Source organism: Saccopteryx leptura, chromosome 5, assembly GCF_036850995.1.
Source record: "Saccopteryx leptura isolate mSacLep1 chromosome 5, mSacLep1_pri_phased_curated, whole genome shotgun sequence".
NCBI lineage: Eukaryota > Metazoa > Chordata > Mammalia > Chiroptera > Emballonuridae > Saccopteryx > Saccopteryx leptura.
Window position 1 is genome coordinate 165,442,335 of NC_089507.1, and position 16,309 is coordinate 165,458,643.

Genomic DNA, 16,309 nt, shown 5'->3' on the forward strand with positions numbered 1-16,309 from the left:
AATTACTTGGATCTTTCTAGTTTCACTCTTTATACTATTTTTACTATTTAAATAAATTTATGTCCTAGCAGGGTAGCTCAGTTGGTTAGAGTGCTCTCCTGTTACACCAAGATTGTGGGTTCAATCCCGGTCAGGGCACCTACAAGAATCAGCCAATGAATGCATAAATAAGTGGAACAGCATAATGTATGTTTCTCTCTTTCTTCCTTCCTTTCTCTCTAATATCAATAAATAAAAATAAAAAAACTTATAAATTGATTTGCTAAATTAAGGTGTGTTATAGCTGATATATGACATAATATCTTCTTTTTCTTTGATTATTGAAGAGGTGATATTGTTTATTGGTTAAAAGCATAAATTAAAAAAAAAAGCATAAATTTTGGGATGAAGAATACATGATTTTAAATCCTGCTGATCAGCTCTGTGAAAATGGGAAGATAGTTATCATCTCTGAGCCACAGTTTTCTAATATACTTTGGAGATACCTGCTTTACAGGACTAATATGAAAGTTTTATACTCTTTAAGTACCTATATGCTTCATGTATAGTAGTCATTAAACAGAAGTTAATTTGCTTTATTATTTTCTTTCTTTAAATTTTTATTCTGGGAAATTTAAAAATCATCATTATTATTTTTATTTTTGCTTATGACACCAGTGAAACAGTTTGATCATCTGTGTGTATGATAGAACACTATTAGATTAGTAACCTGAAAAACTGTATCCTTAACCTGCCTTCAACTTTAAGTCATATGACCCAGGGAAGTTAAGAATATTAGTTTAGTTTTTGTTTAAAGAGACCGTACTTATTAATGTTACAGGGTTGTCACCAAAATCAAAGAGAATAATGACTATGTATGTAACTTGTAAATTGTAATGCTCTATTTAAATGTGCAAATATGAAAAGTGTTATTGGAGTTAGATTTAACGTTTCTAATTTAAATAATTTAATCTTTCATTTTAATGAGGATGCTTCTAAGAATTTCTAAAATTTAACTTCAATTTGGTTATTTTCTTTTTTTTTTGTGTATTTATTTATTTTTTTCTGAAGCTGGAAACGGGGAGAGACAGTCAGACAGACTCCCACATGCGCCCGACCGGGATCCACTCGGCACGCCCACCAGGGGGCGATGCTCTGCCCACCAGGGGGCGATGCTCTGCCCCTCCGGGGCATCGCTCTGTCGCGACCAGAGCCACTCTAGCACCTGGGGCAGAGGCCAAGGAGCCATCCCCAGCGCCCGGGCCATCTTTGCTCTAATGGAGCCTCGGCTGCGGGAGGGGAAGAGAGAGACAGAGAGGAAGGAGAGGGGGAGGGGTGGAGAAGCAGATGGGCGCTTCTCCTGTGTGCCCTGGCCGGGAATTGAACCCGTGACCTCTGCACGCCAGGCCGACGCTCTACCACTGAGCCAACCGGCCAGGGCCCAATTTGGTTATTTTCAACATGGTAAAGTTTTCTTACTGTCCTGTTCATACAATATCACAAAGGCATTAATTTTTTTCTTAGAAATTTCAAACAGTATCATGAGCATATAAGTTTATTTTTGTTGATAATGGAGGAGGAAGGGCTATTTAAGAAAGAATTCCATCTGGTAAAATTATTGCTACTGATCTCAGTAGTTGTCTGTTGTTTTATAGCTCCAATTTAAGGCATACAGAACTTATTTTTTTAGTACAATCCTAGTGTCTTAAAAAAATTGAAATAAAAAGAAATTACATTAAAAAAACCTTTTTGAGGGTAACACCTTTTATATTCAGATACCATCTCCTTTTGAGCTCTTGTGAATTTCTTTTCAAAAATTGTCAATTGTTTTGTAAGTTATTCTAAGTCATTTCCAACTTTTTATTTTTTATTACTTTGTACTATTTTTTACTGTTGAGGCTGCTTACCATAGAATAATTAAAATAATTGAAAGGAAGTGGTGGCTTTTTGAAATTCCTTGGTCTTTCATGAAATAGTATCTTTATGATGACATTTTGGGTCAGGGGTAAACATACCAGTGCTACCCACATATGTGTTGAAAGAAAAAATATTTACAGCTATCAGGTATTGCATCAGAGACTCATTTTTAAATGTGCGTGGTTTTATTTTTTCCACACCCTTATGTTTTTGTTTTTCTTTTTGGCATACTGTAAAAATATTTTGGCATCACTGAGAAGTTTGCATGTAAACATTAAATTACTCCATATCTTAAAATATATTCAGTGTACATTTTGGCTAAAATAACCCTTGTGCAATTACAGAGGCATTTCTGACTTTTTTTTGAAAAATGTGTTCTTCATCCTAAAATGTTTGAAAGTAATGCTTCGTTGCCCCATGTGTGAACTATCTTAGCTTCTTATTCTTTTAAAATAGTATTGTGATAAAAATAAAAAATAAAAAAATTTGGAGTTTTAAATGTTTAAGTTATAGAATTCAGTAAGTGTGGATAATATTGAGTAATATGAATTTTATACAGATTATAGAGTTTATCTGTGTCATCAATCAGTTGGTAAAGTATTGTATACTGTTAAAATTTTAGAGTCCTAAAATACTTACCCTTTAGACATCAAACTTTACAAAACATAACTTCCCTTTGAGGTTTATAATTGTGTAGAAAATACATAGATGTTAAATGAGTAATATTTGCAATATTATTTTATTAGAGTTAAACAACTATAGTAGTTTTATTTTGGTGGCTAAAAGTATACCTATGAAGTATTTTAAGATGTTCTCTAATTTTCAGTTTATTTTGGGCCTTGTGAGGGAAGGTATGTTCAGTGACAGGGATCCTTCATTTTAACTCGAACCTGTTATTCACCAATGAACTTGGACTTGTTTGTCTTTGTAACTGCTGACACATTTCCTGTGGTAACCACATCACAGAATTGTATGACAGTGAATATCATCAACAGTGTTTTTTCTTTTCTTATTAGTAACTTTAAAAAGATTTCTGACATAGATAAAGACATTTGGAAAACTGTTGTCACTGAAAATGAAAGAAGAGACAACACAACAAGCAGAGATCAATTTTCAGAGCAATTTTCAGTTTTTAGAGAGCAGATGACAGAAATTGTGAAATAAAATAGAAAATTTCCTTTGAACCTCACCTTCACCCACATTGAATGTTCCCACCTATTGCTTAAAAAGGGATGTTGTTTCTTTCTTATATGTAACTGGAAAGCCGGCAGTCATATGAAATGACTGCTGTCCTAGATATTATAAATTGTAATTAAAATGATTTGTGCAAAGGTGTCTGCTAATTCAAACTGAATTACCCAGGGCAGGCGGCGAGGATGTCCCTTTGCTTAGTGCCCCACCGGGTTTCCCCCTTCTACTTGCTTAATTGCTTAAAGTAGAGTGCAATGAAGGAAACCACTGGCGGTACATTTCTTAAGACCTACCGCTAGCTCAATAAATAAAGGTGATTTCAATAATAAAATGTTAATTCACATGTCAAAGATCTCTTTGTACACAACATTTCTTGTGCAGATCTTTCCATCATTTTTAAGATCGCCTTGCAGAGGACAATCAATTATTTTTAATTTTACGTCCGTTCTTTCACGAACTCTTGAACAGGCAACATAAAGTTGACTGTGTCCAAATGCAGGCTCAGGTAAAAAATGCCAACACGCTTAAGCGTTTGGCCCTGAGACTTATTGATGGTCATAGCAAAGGCAAGTTTTACAGGAAATTGTCTACGTCTCAATTGAAACGGCAACCCTTTTATATGCAGTAGCAAATGGGTTAATGTCTTGAAATAATTCCCCCATTTCATTAAGTAAGGTCTCAGGAACTCTTTTATTCCATTCTAAACGGGCCGAACTGGCTTCTGAGGGATCAAATATATATAATTGAGCAAACTTTCTTTTCCCGTCAGAAGGATGCAAAGTTCCAGTTTGATGGTAAACTTGACCATGAAGTCGAAAGCAATAAAGTCCTGGTCCAGGCAAGTCAATTGGTTTGTTTCCCATGGACGCAAAAGCAAACGAACTATTAATGGATCAAGTGCTATCCATGTACTGTTTGCTATTTGGATGCTGATTAGTCAATAATTTATTCAAGAGTGGTGGATAATTCTCAATTAGTGGAACTACAATGTTTCCATACTTGCAACATTGAGAAAATCTTTTCTTGCCATGGTCAAATCGATTAGTTTCTAACTTGAAGTTTAAGGACTGACAGTGTTCACATTTAATATTCATGTCAGCAGAGGAATGCTCAAAAATTAAAGTTTCTCCGTTTGAAACTGTTTTAATCCTTTTTGCGTTTCGGTCAGCATTACTCTGTCGTTTCTCTGCATTTCTCTCCTGCCTTTGTTCAAGGGACTCATTTTGTTGAGACAGGCTTTTTTGTCTTACATCTGAGGCAAGCCTTGTTTCTCTATGCTCATCAGTCTCATTTTGCCGAGAAAGACGCATTTGCTCTGCGACTGAAGCAAGCCTTGTCTTTCTCTGCTCAGTGGTTTCTTTTTGTCGAGAAAGCCATTTTTGTGCAGCTTTAGCTCCTTTTCTCTCCTCTTCAGTGCTGTATTTTCTAGGAGGCATTCTTAAAAGAAATTACGTTAAGACGTAGTTTTTATGTAAAACAGATGATTGCCAATGCAAACAAATATTCACCTTCCCCCTGACCCGCTCAATATGCGTTCAGCCGTGGCAACTTCACTCCATTGGCTAGTGCAGTTACGCAAGCAACCAATAAGCTATCGGCGACAAACAGACACTTAAGCCGCATATAATAAAGATGCCAATGAGGCAGTCTTTGTGACATAAATGAAAGAATTGATATTTTAAAATATTTCTTATGAAAATAACATTCAGACACACAGTCTTACACAATACAATCAATAATTATGCAAAGGAATACCATGTAAACAACACTCATTGCCAGTTTCCCAGAAATTGCTGTCTGGGCCTGGCAATCATAATTCTCTTCAATCTTCCCTAGAAATGACTACTATCCTGATTTTCTGGTCATAATTTTCCTCCTTTGTTTTTAAAATTGATTTTACCACCAATTTCTTCATCCTTAAGAATGAAAATACTTTGGCCCTGGCCAGGTGGCTCGGTGGATAGAGTGTTGTTCCGGCATACCGAGGTCGTGGGTTTGATCCCCAGTTGGGGCACATCTGAGAAGCAATCAGTGAGTGCACGACTAATAGAACAACTAAATGGAATAACAAGTTGATACCTTTTTCTCTGTCCTCTCTCTTCCTTTCTCTCTTCTTTGCCTTCCTCTCTCTTTCTCCCTCTGCCTTCATCTCTCTCTGAAATCAGTGGAAAGAATATTTTTAATTTTAGATTTTGAATTTTATATAAGTAGAACAAAACATATTCTTTTGCCTCGCTTCTAATAGTATGTTGGTGACATTCATCCTTGATATGCTATCATTATAATAGATTCATTTGCATTGCTTTCTATTAAATGAATCTTACGTTTATTTTTGACAGTTTTTGATGAATCTATTCTAATTTTCAGACCCCCTCCCCCCCCCCCCTGATTTCAATGAATACTTCTATTGTTTATTTACTAGATCACCAGCTTGGTGCCCTCCCTTTCTACACTTGGAATTTCATCTTGTTTGCATGATGGTAGTGAAACAATGACAACGCTAGTCAATAAGCTACTCCAAGAAGAGCAGTAAACCAACAGCGTGCTTTCCTTTAACAGGCAAAACATAACTATATGCGCTTTAGAATGCACAAGGGTTTAGTCCCTGGGAAATTAAAATGGGATTCTGAAGAAGGTAGGGGAACCCAGGTGCAGCAGAGATGCGCTGAGGCGCTGGGCCACTGTCTGCGGGTTTCTGGACTGCATCTCCTGGCCACTCGTTGAAGCTTGACAAGGGGGAAGGTTTTAGCTAATCCCAAGTGGAGGTGCAGAGAACACTAGGGTGACTTAGGGGTGTGCCCAGGAACCAAAAGGTGGGAAAGCTGCTAAACATTGCTGAGAGCATCCACCCCGGAAGGACTTGACCTCCCTAGAGCTCATAACTGGCACCTCCCCCAGTGCTCGCAGGGCTGACTTGATCCTCCGTGTTCCATTTGGTGCAGCAAGTGGCACTGTCTCCACCACCTGTGACGGTGATACAGCCCCTAGAAGTGGCTTTTGTCACCTTGTCCATGAGGGCTTTGGTCCCTCAGGCAGATGCATTCAGATTTACAAACAGATCCAGTCCACACCACCTGCTTAGCCCTAGCGGCAGCCTCAGTGTCCTTCTCACTGCTCTCAGGACCACAGTCCACGCCTGTCCTGCCAGCAGCTGTCCCAGAGGCTGCAGTGGTTTTGCTGCATTCTCATCAAACTTGTCAGCAGGGACAAAGTCAACCAGCCAGGTCATCGTTTCACCATTTTTCTCAGCTTTGGACATGAGGTCGTTGATGATCTTGGCTCCCTTTTCATCAAACAAAGAAGTGCCAGTCTCTGTGTTGTTGGGCACCTTGTAAGGTAAACAGCATTCTACCACCTAATCATCTCCCTGATGTTGTCTATTGATCAGCTGGATCTTGTCTGCAACATGCGCTCTGCCCAGGATAGCTAGGAAGGGTCGCTCTGGGCTGTGCAAGGCCTCGGCAAGATAGTTCCACTCCACCCCCCACCCCACCCCCGTTTTGTGGCAGACTGACTCCCGCCCCAGAGTGGTGACTCAGCCACAGCGAAGCATTGTTGACACAGACATCCTGTAGTCTGGATGGTGAAGCTTAGCTGGCTCAGCTTGAGTCTTGTTCCCAGCAGCACCCTTTTCCTTCCCTCTCTCTCCACATGAAAGCCAAGGGTCTCCGGCCGGTGACAGAGCCCGCAGCTGGGCCAGCACAAGCTTTCTCTGCTTTGGTAGAAACCTCCTAGTCCCCAAGATTCTTTCATGAAAACTGTGAAGTCAGATGATTTCTGTAGTAATATTTAAATGTTGTTTATTTTCTTTACTGGATTAGTATTTGCAGTGACATTGCAAATACAGTGCTGAGTACAACTATATCTTGGCCTGAATCAAGGCAGTGGCACTAAATTGTATTGGCAGTCATTATATTTTTCACTGCCCCATGCTCACAGGGAAAAAAATACCAATTTTACTTAAGAATGTCCTTAATGAAGTAAGAAGTAAAAGTAATTAAATGTTGCACCTCAAATATGGGTCTTTTTGATATCTGAGTGATGAACTGGAGCTGTGCGTAGGGAACTTAAACTGCGTGTCAGTGTACCGCGGCTGCTGCAGCAAGAACCCTTGGCGCCACTCATTCCGTTATGAATGGCGGCAGCTGCTATCTTTGTGGATTACCATTTTTATTTGAAAGAATGACTTTCGGGCAAACTGTGGTTATTCAGACTTGGAGATTTGGCAGGCATTTTCTTAAAAATGAACAAAATGTAATACAACCGATAAGGTTTGTTGCTAATAATAAAATTTGACCTTTTAATTCAAATTAGAATTTTGGAAAACTTGTATTAGCTGCTGTGAACTTGGGAACTTCCTCATATGAGACTTTTCTGATGAGATTGGTGGTGATATTAACCAATATGGAGTTTTGATAGTGTACCTTAATATTTTCAATGTTTGGAAATCCATATAACTCATTGAACCATTTTCCATTAGGTATCTAGCGCATGGTGTTATAAAATCACTAGGAGGCAAAAGATCCATTCCAAGTTCAAGATAGACCAACAGGACTTATTGTGACATAGTATGAAAAGTTTCAGATTCTGTAATGCTGGCAACTTAAAAAATCTAGCACTTTTGAGTATTGTGTTATGTAAGAATTATTCTAAAAGGGTGCTAAAGTACTCCTTTCCTTTACAACTACATGTTTATGTAAGGGGACATTTAATTCTAATATTACACAGACTCTTTGAGATACTAGAGAAGGGGATGCTTATTGACTCATTTTATGAGGGAGACCTGATCCCCAAACTAAAAGGACATTGCAAGAAATAAATCCTAGTAAAAATAAAAATTTGATAACAAAGTTTATTATCCATACATTGAGAAAAAAACTTATTTAATAAATGATGCTGGTATAACCTTTTATTTTTCCTGGAGAGAATAAAACTGGGTCTTCATAGTCCAAAAACAAACTTGAATTCTGGATGTACTAAAACCTTAACCTACAAATGCCCAATCACACATTTCAAAACAACACAAAAATCTTGCAAAAAATAATCTAGGAATTGGAAGACCTTTCTAACCCTTAAGTCTTTTCAAATCCAGAAACTATAAAGAAAATTATAGAAGTATTTAACCAAGTGCAATAAAAGTTTTTTTAATGGTAAAATATGTAATAAACAAGATCAATAGAAAATATAATAAATTTAGGGAAGTATTTGGGACAGGCTGTGTATTAATGTGTATAGCATACCAGGAGGTCATACTGATTGACAGACAAAACATAGAGCAGATTGTGAAAGGGCATTTCACAGAAAAACATATTTGTATGGCCCAAAAACCCTTGAAAAGGAGCGAAGGCACAGCAGTGTTCAGGGAAATCCAAATTAGGATAGTGATGAGATATCTACTCTTGTGGTAGAGATGTGAATCTACCTTTAACAGAGGGCAAAATCTATTAAGTTCTATCCACCATGGACTTATTTGCATGTCTTCTGAGAATCCATCCTGCAAAAATCAAGGCCTAGAGTGTAGGATGCATATATGACAATATTTTTTGTGGCTTTATTTGTAGAGGGAAAACAGTAAAAATAAAGTGAATATTTATTAAGGAGAATAGTTGAACAGATTTTGTTTTCTCTCATTAAGAAATAACTGTTAATTAAAAAGACTGACTAAATCTATAGCAGGTATTTTTTGAAAGACTTCCATGAGGAGAGAGAAAAGCAAGATGCAGAAAATATTTTTTTGAAACATTCATCATTATCATCATCATCATCATCATCACCATCATCAAAACTATGTAGCACTAAGGGTGTAATGCTTTGAAGAGAATGTATGTAGCTCGTAGAACAATCCAGGGTGTGTAGGGAGTGCTCTGCTTGGTGATGTCTTTGGGGACCCAGGCTAGTGGGGGAGTTTTGCCATCTCCAGCATAGAGCCTCAGTCCCTAGGTCTGAGGTGTCAGTTCTCCAGTATCTTCTCTTTAAGTGCCATCCTTCAGAAAAAGAGAGCATTGAGAGAAAGGCATTTTATTTTAAAAAATACCCATCCAAGTTGCCTGTATCATTTCTATCCTATCATTCCCCAGACCATACCTATCACATGGTCATGCAGCCTTGTATGATACAGCCAAATGCCCTGCCCATATTGGGTGGTGGACTCTGGGCCCCAAAGAAAGAAGGGGGGATTAGATATCTGGTGACACCAACAGTGTGCCCTAAACTCCCATGCTAGTGTGTACATTCCTGCTCATGTTTGTGTGTGATTCTGTGAGCATGGCAGAAGACTGAATATATACAAGGCTGTTATTATGGAATACACCATGCAGGTGTTGATGTGGGGAGAAAAGGGGAAGAGAGGGCGAGATTTAAATAAAAAAGGGAGTGAACACCAGTGAGTGCAGAGAAGCTAAACAAAATAAGTAAAACTCTATATAATCTAATTATGTTTGTTTCCTGTAAATTGTTTGTACATGATGCATGACAAAATTTAAAGATTAAAAAAAAGATACCAACATGCACTCTGTGTGTTAAATATCACTTCTTCTCTTAATATGATGAGTTCTAGTAGTTTATAAATTATTGTTTGGGAAAATTCTGTACATCTCTAAGCCCCAGGGATAAGATAACACGAGAGATAGATGCCTTGTTTTTTGCACTGTTTTTATAAAGAAGCACGATGAATAACAATTGGCAGTATTAAATATTACAAATTAACATTTTGAGAATAGGATACACTGGAGATATTAATCAGGAAGAATCTTAATTACTCATATATGATAATTTCCTCTGACTAGTAACTAATAGAATTCTCTAAAAAGATGTTTGTGACCATTAGGTATCTGTGGAAACAATGTGATGATTATTTTATGAATCATTTCTTCGGCAGTTTGCTGTGATGATTGTTAAGATATAGAAGGAAAGTGTGCATCATTCAGTTGTGTTGCTGATAATGCTTTGGAAATTGCTGGACAATGCAGATGGCTGACATCAGCGATGTTTTTTTTTGTTTTTGTTTTTAATTTTTTTTTTGTATTTTTCTGAAGCTGGAAACGGGGCCAGACAGTCAGACAGACTCCCACATGCGCCTGACTGGGATCCACCCGGCACGCCCACCAGGGGCGACGCTCTGCCCACCAGGGGGCGATGCTCTGCCCCTCCGGGGCATCACTCTGCCGCGACCAGAGCCACTCTAGCGCCTGGAGCAGAGGCCAAGGAGCCATCCCCAGCGCCCGGGCCATCCTCGCTCCAATGGAGCCCTGGCTGCGGGAGGGGAAGAGAGAGACAGAGAGGAAGGAGGGGGGGAGGGGGTGGAGAAGCAAATGGGCGCTTCTCCTATGTGCCCTGGCTGGGAATCGAACCCGGGTCCCCCGCACGCCAGGCCGACGCTCTACCGCTGAGCCAACCGGCCAGGGCCTTCAGTGATGTTTTTGATCTTACAGTTTAGTTGCTACATCGTTACAGTAAATAAAAAAAATATATATATATATAAAATTTTTTTTTGTGTGTGGCAGAGACAGAGAGAGTCAGAGAGAGGGACAGATAGAGACAGACAGACAGGAAGGGAGAGAGATGAGAAACACCAATTCTTTGTTGCGACTCCTTAGTTGTTCATTGATTTCTCATATGTGCCTTGACTGGGGGGCTACAGCAGACCGAGTGACCCCTTGCTCGAGTCAGCGACCTTGGGCTTAAGCTGGTGAGCCTTGCTCAAACCAGATGAGCCTGCGCTCAAGCTGGTGACCTCGGGGTCTCGAACCTGGGTCCTCCACATCCCAGTCCGACGCTCTATCCACTGCGCCACTGCCTGGTCAGGCCAAAAAATATTTCAGTAAAATTACAAGGCTACATTTTATACTTGATCGAAAACTAAGAGTTTTAGATAGTCTCTACATCTAAATAAGTCTTGCTCTTTTGGGGGGGTACATTTTATTCCTTTTGACACGATTGAAGTAGTTGATAAATATTCAAACTTTGTAATAACATTATAAGGAGTTCCTTGGTATTTTAAAATGTGTAGCCAATGCCCATATAAATGACTTTAATACATTTTTCCTTACAAACTCACTAATGGTTAATATATTTGGTTTTCTTCTAAATTCAGTATCAAATGTTAAGCATAATTTACACATGCAAAATTGTTAAATAGTAAAAGTAGCATTTTGAATAAGAAATCTGCTTTTCTCGAGGCATGTTGAATACTTGAGTGAATAGATTGCTAAGTGTTCCTTAGAAAAAACCTTAAAATTTGTGCATAGTCAGTTGAGTAAAATGACACTGGTAATTGCTCTAAAATTTAAGTAGTTATCCTGTTGGATATTTTTCACCCCGAGCAAATACTTTTATAATGAGTAAGTGAGCACGTCATCAGCTGTATTAATTTTGTAGGAATGCCCGTCCTCAGAGCTGTCCTTTGAAGTGTCTACTTCAGAGAAATGGGGCCCAGTGGATTTGGTAAATAACATTTCTTAAAGTCTTTCTTAATAGAAATTTCAGAAGTTCTCTTAAGAACAGCTTGTGGGAATGCCCTCTAGAAAGTGATGGTATCCCATTTCAGTTCCTTGCTTTAACAGTCGTCCAGAGAATGGCTTGTCACAGGTGCCTGACGTTCCTGTGGCGTGGTCTCAGGTCCAGGAAAGAAGGAGGGGAGCGCAGTGCAGGGTGCCTGGAAGGCAGCACTGAGTGAGAAGGTGTTGTTTTGTGTATCGAGGAAGGAGAGGTTGCTTTTGTCTGGGGAGCTTGAGAAGGACATGGAAAAGTGACATTTGAGCCAGAGGTTGTTGGATCATATGTGTAATTCTTAACAGGCAGAGGAGACGTGGAGCAGAAACCCAAGTGCCCGTTGACCACCTGGCCAGTGTATAGGTGAAGGTCAGGAAGAGAGTGTGGCAGAGTCAGAAGTGCATGGTGCTGCCAAGCCAAGGCCCAGGGAGCTACTGAAGCTTGACCAGAGAAGGACGTTTTCCTAACTGTGCTTTTATTTTTTTAAATTAACTTATTTATTTTAAATTAAGTGAGAGGTGGGAGGCAGGGAAGCAGAGACAGACTCCTGCATGTGCCCTGTCCAGGGTCCACCTGGCAAGCCCCCTACAAGGCAATGGTCTGCCCATCTGGAGCCGCTGCTCAGGCAACCGAACTGTTTCAGTGCCTGAGGTGAGGCCATGGAGCCCATCCTCAGCGCCCTGGAGCCAACTGGCTTGAACCATTGGAACTATGGCTGCAGGAGGGGAGGAGAGAGAGAGAGAGAGAGAGAGAGAGAGAAAGAGAGAGAGAGAGAGAGAGAGAGAAAGAGAGAGAAAGAGAAAAGAGGGAGGGGGAGGAGTGGAGAAACAGATGGTCACTTTTCCTTTGTGCCCTGACTGGGAATCGAACCCGGGACTTCCACACAACAGGCCGATGCTCTACCACTGAGCAAACTGGCCAGGACTAAAAATTTCTTTTGATTTATTTATTGATTTTAATGAGAGAGGCGGCGGGGAGAGAGGCAGGAACATTGAGCTGTTCCTGTGTGTGCCCAGACCTGGGATTGAACCAGGAACCTCTTCACCTTCGGGATGATGCTCTAACCAACTGAGCTACCCAGCCAGGGCTCCCCAGCTGTGCTGTAGAAAAGCAACTGGGCAGTAGTGTCTCAGGTGGGTGAAAGGAGGAAGGCTGGAGTGAGTAGTCACTCGGGAACAGTTCGGGTGAGGGTGAATGGCGGGGGCTGAGGCGGGGCACTGTGGGCTGGGATGGAACTGGGTGAGACTTTGGATGCTGAGCATGAGGGAATGGAGGAGTCACAGAGAAGGGCTGAACTGATACGCAGTAGGTGCTAACTGGAGCTGTTGTGGGAGGCGGTGTGAACCTAGGAAAGACAGGAGGCCTGCAAGTGGAGAACTGGGATTCATCTGCATGGGAGATTAGAGTTAAATCCAGATACAATCACCCAAGCAAATGTTTACACGTAGTGAAGATGACTGTGGGGCTACATCCAGGAGGTGCCACCTATAGGGAGTGGAATAAGCACAGGACAATGCAAAAAGATGGAGAAACCTCCCCTAGGATGAGTGAAGGGTCAGAGCTGCCCCTGTCACTGGGCCAAGGCGAGAATGAGCTGATTGCAATGCAGATGTTGGCGACTAAGAGGAGGAAGTTTGCCCTTAGATTTGGGTGATCAAGGGACCTTTAGATGAAAAGTGAAAATGATGTCAGATTGTGACCTTTGAGATTGCAGTGTTCATAAAGGACGAAGACAGATTGTGATGGGAAGGGAAGAAGTGGAGGTAGAAAGTACAGAATACTTACTGAAATGTTTTTCACTACAAATAAGAAGGTAAAAAGAGAACGGTACTTTATGGTGAAAGTGAAATGTTTAAACAGCAAATTCTGCTTGTAACTCTTAATTGGGATTAAAAAATCTATTAAATAAATATTACTGAGGTAAAATGCAGCTTCAAACACTGTGTCAGGTCCTCATGAGTCTAAAAAAGTAGGAGCCCTTAATTAATTAAAAACATTAGAAGAGATTTTTTAATTGATTTTAATTTGTGTTTACATAGATTCTGGTGTTGCCCTGAATGCATCCCCCCTCCCCTTTATTCCCCTCAACATCTCCCTTTCCCCCTCCCCATCGCACTCTCCCCCTTCTCTTCAGGTTTATCCCATCTTATCATCCCCATTCCCTCTGTCCTCTTTTCCTCTGGTCCCTTTGATCTCTCCTCTGTCTCAATTCCGTTCCTCAGTTCACATTGTTCATTAGATTCCTCAAATGAGTGAGGTCATATAATATTTTTTTTTTCTGCATGGCTTATTTCACTTAACACAATAGTTTCCAGGTCTATCCATGTTTTCACAAAAGGTAAGATTTCCTTCTTTTTCATGGCCTCATAGTATTCCATTGTGTATATATACCATGGCTTTTTAATCCACTTGTCCACTGACGGACACTTGGGCTGTTTCCAGATCTTCGCTATTGTGAACAATGCTGCCATAAACATGGGGGTGCACTTCTTCTTTTGAAACAATGCTATGGTGTTCTTGGGATATCTTCCTAAAAGTGGAATGGCTGGGTCAAAAGGCAGTTCAATTTTTAATTTTTTGAGGAATCTCCATACTGTTTTCCACAGTGGCTGCACCAGTCTGCATTCCCACCAGCAGTGCAGGAGGGTTCCCTTTTCTCCACATCCTCGCCAGCACTTACTCTGTGTTGTTTTGTTGATGACCGGTGCGAGGTGATATCTCATTGTGGTTTTAATTTGCATTTCTCTAATGATTAGTGATGTTGAGCATTTTTTCATATGCCTGTTGGCCATCTGTATGTCCTCTTTGGAGAAGTGTCTATTCATTTCTTTTGACCATTTTTGATTGGATTGTTTGTCTTCCTGGTGTTGAGTTTTACAAGTTCTTTATAAATTTTGGTTATTAACTCCTTATCAGACGTATTGTCGAATATGTTCTCCCGTTGTGTGGTTTGTCTTTTTATTCTGTTCATATTGCCTTTAGCTGTACAAAAGCTTTTTAGTTTGACTATATAAGACTAAAAGAGATCTTTAGGGAATAAAAATTGAGCCACAGTATGTTTTAGAATAATGCAATGATTTGGTGATTGATTGTCTGCCTGTCTCTTCTCCTCTCCAGTGGTGTCAGTTTCTGTCTTAGGTAACCATTCCTTATCAAAACTACAAAATTACTTAGAGAGCATCTTCTTTTACTAGTTTGAGTTCTGTTTGCATATTGAGCTGGTTAAAATAGGTGAACTGTCATATTTAAAAGCAACAGTATTTTGCTTTCAGTTATTAGCTGGACCCAGACTCCTGAGTATGAATCCAGGCTTTGTACCTTTCTGGCTGTGTGACCTTGAGCAGGTACCTTTTTGTACTTTATTTTTATTATCTGTAAAATGGAAATAGTAAAAGTACTGTACTCATTTTTGTAGGTTGTGAGGATTACTACATAAAACAATGCATGTGAATTGCTAGGAACAGTGCTTCGCATGTAGTATATAATCTATTAGATATTAGTGGGGTTTTTTTCTTCTGCAAATTTTTCTTCCTACTCCTTGCTGCTGCTGCTACTGATCTTGCTACTTTTCAACCATAACTGCTGTTGCAGCTGTTACTGGTACTACCTACTACTACCATAGTACTTGCTACTAACTATACTACCTCTAACTACTGCCTACTACTAACCACTTACTACTTATTAATACTACTGCTGCTGCTCCTACTATTACTAATAGTATTAATGCTGCTGCTGCTAGTAGTATTATTGCTACTCCTAATAGTATTATACCTAGTTCTACTGCTACGCTGCCCCCATGGCTTTCTTGTATTGTTTAGAGAAGCTGGCTTATATTATGATTTATCCTTATTGCAGTGGCATCTCTAGTTGTTTAAGAGTTTTTGCCTTTCAGTGGCTAATACCATTCTTGTCTATCTATTTGGACCTTTGTCTCACTCTGTGTTAAAGTTCTGTTATACTATAAGTCACCCAGTTTCCTCTTGCCCTTCCCAAACTTACTTGTCCTTTACCCATTCTTGCTAATTTCACAGATAACTTAATTCTCGGTATTAATGGCTTATAATGGCTTCATATAACCATTTTTACATTGACCTCAGAGACTTTATCATTTTGAAGTTCAGGTTAAGAGTATAAATATGTGATTTATTACCTGTGATGTTTTTAGCCACCTCGTGTGACTGTCTGAGTTAAATGTACTCTGTCATAAATAGTTTAGGTTTTATATTTATTATTTTTCTTCCATAGAAAAGTTACCTTAAATAGGTTGTGGTATCTACATGTTGATATTTTCTGTAGTCATCATTGGCCATGATCAGTATTCACAGATTGCTAGGAAAGCATGTCCACTCTGGCTGGCTGGGCCTCCAGTATCTCCCAGCACTGTTGAATCTGTACTATTTGTTGTATTTCTGCCTTGTAGCAGCCTTGCTTTGTTATTCACCCAGTGCTTACACCCAGTGCGCCCATTGCACACACATCCCCACCTCTGAGTAAGCGCTGGAAGGGGATCTGGGCAGTTCCAGCTTCTCTGCTGCTCTGTGCTTAACATTCCAGCTTCTTCAATTGCCCTGACTTCTGACCTTTGCCTTCTCAGTTCAGTAGGGCTGCAGGGCTCTACTGCACTCAGTGTTCCCCTGCAGAGAGGCAGACAACAGTGGAGCTCAGTCTGTGAGGGTGACAGCATCTCACTGCCTCTGTTCTAATACCTGAGAATGGTTACCTCATTTATTTT

At 39.9% G+C, this 16,309-nt stretch overlaps 1 protein-coding gene and 1 pseudogene across 3 annotated transcripts in view; one reads left to right on the top strand and one right to left on the bottom strand.

Moving 5' to 3' along the window:
- Window positions 1–16,309, top strand: part of CEP112 (centrosomal protein 112) — a 423,550-nt gene that overhangs the window by 54,004 nt on the left and 353,237 nt on the right. The gene's annotated exons all lie outside the window — the stretch shown is intronic.
- On the bottom strand, window positions 5,913–15,591 carry LOC136405647 (phosphoglycerate kinase 1-like; annotated as a pseudogene).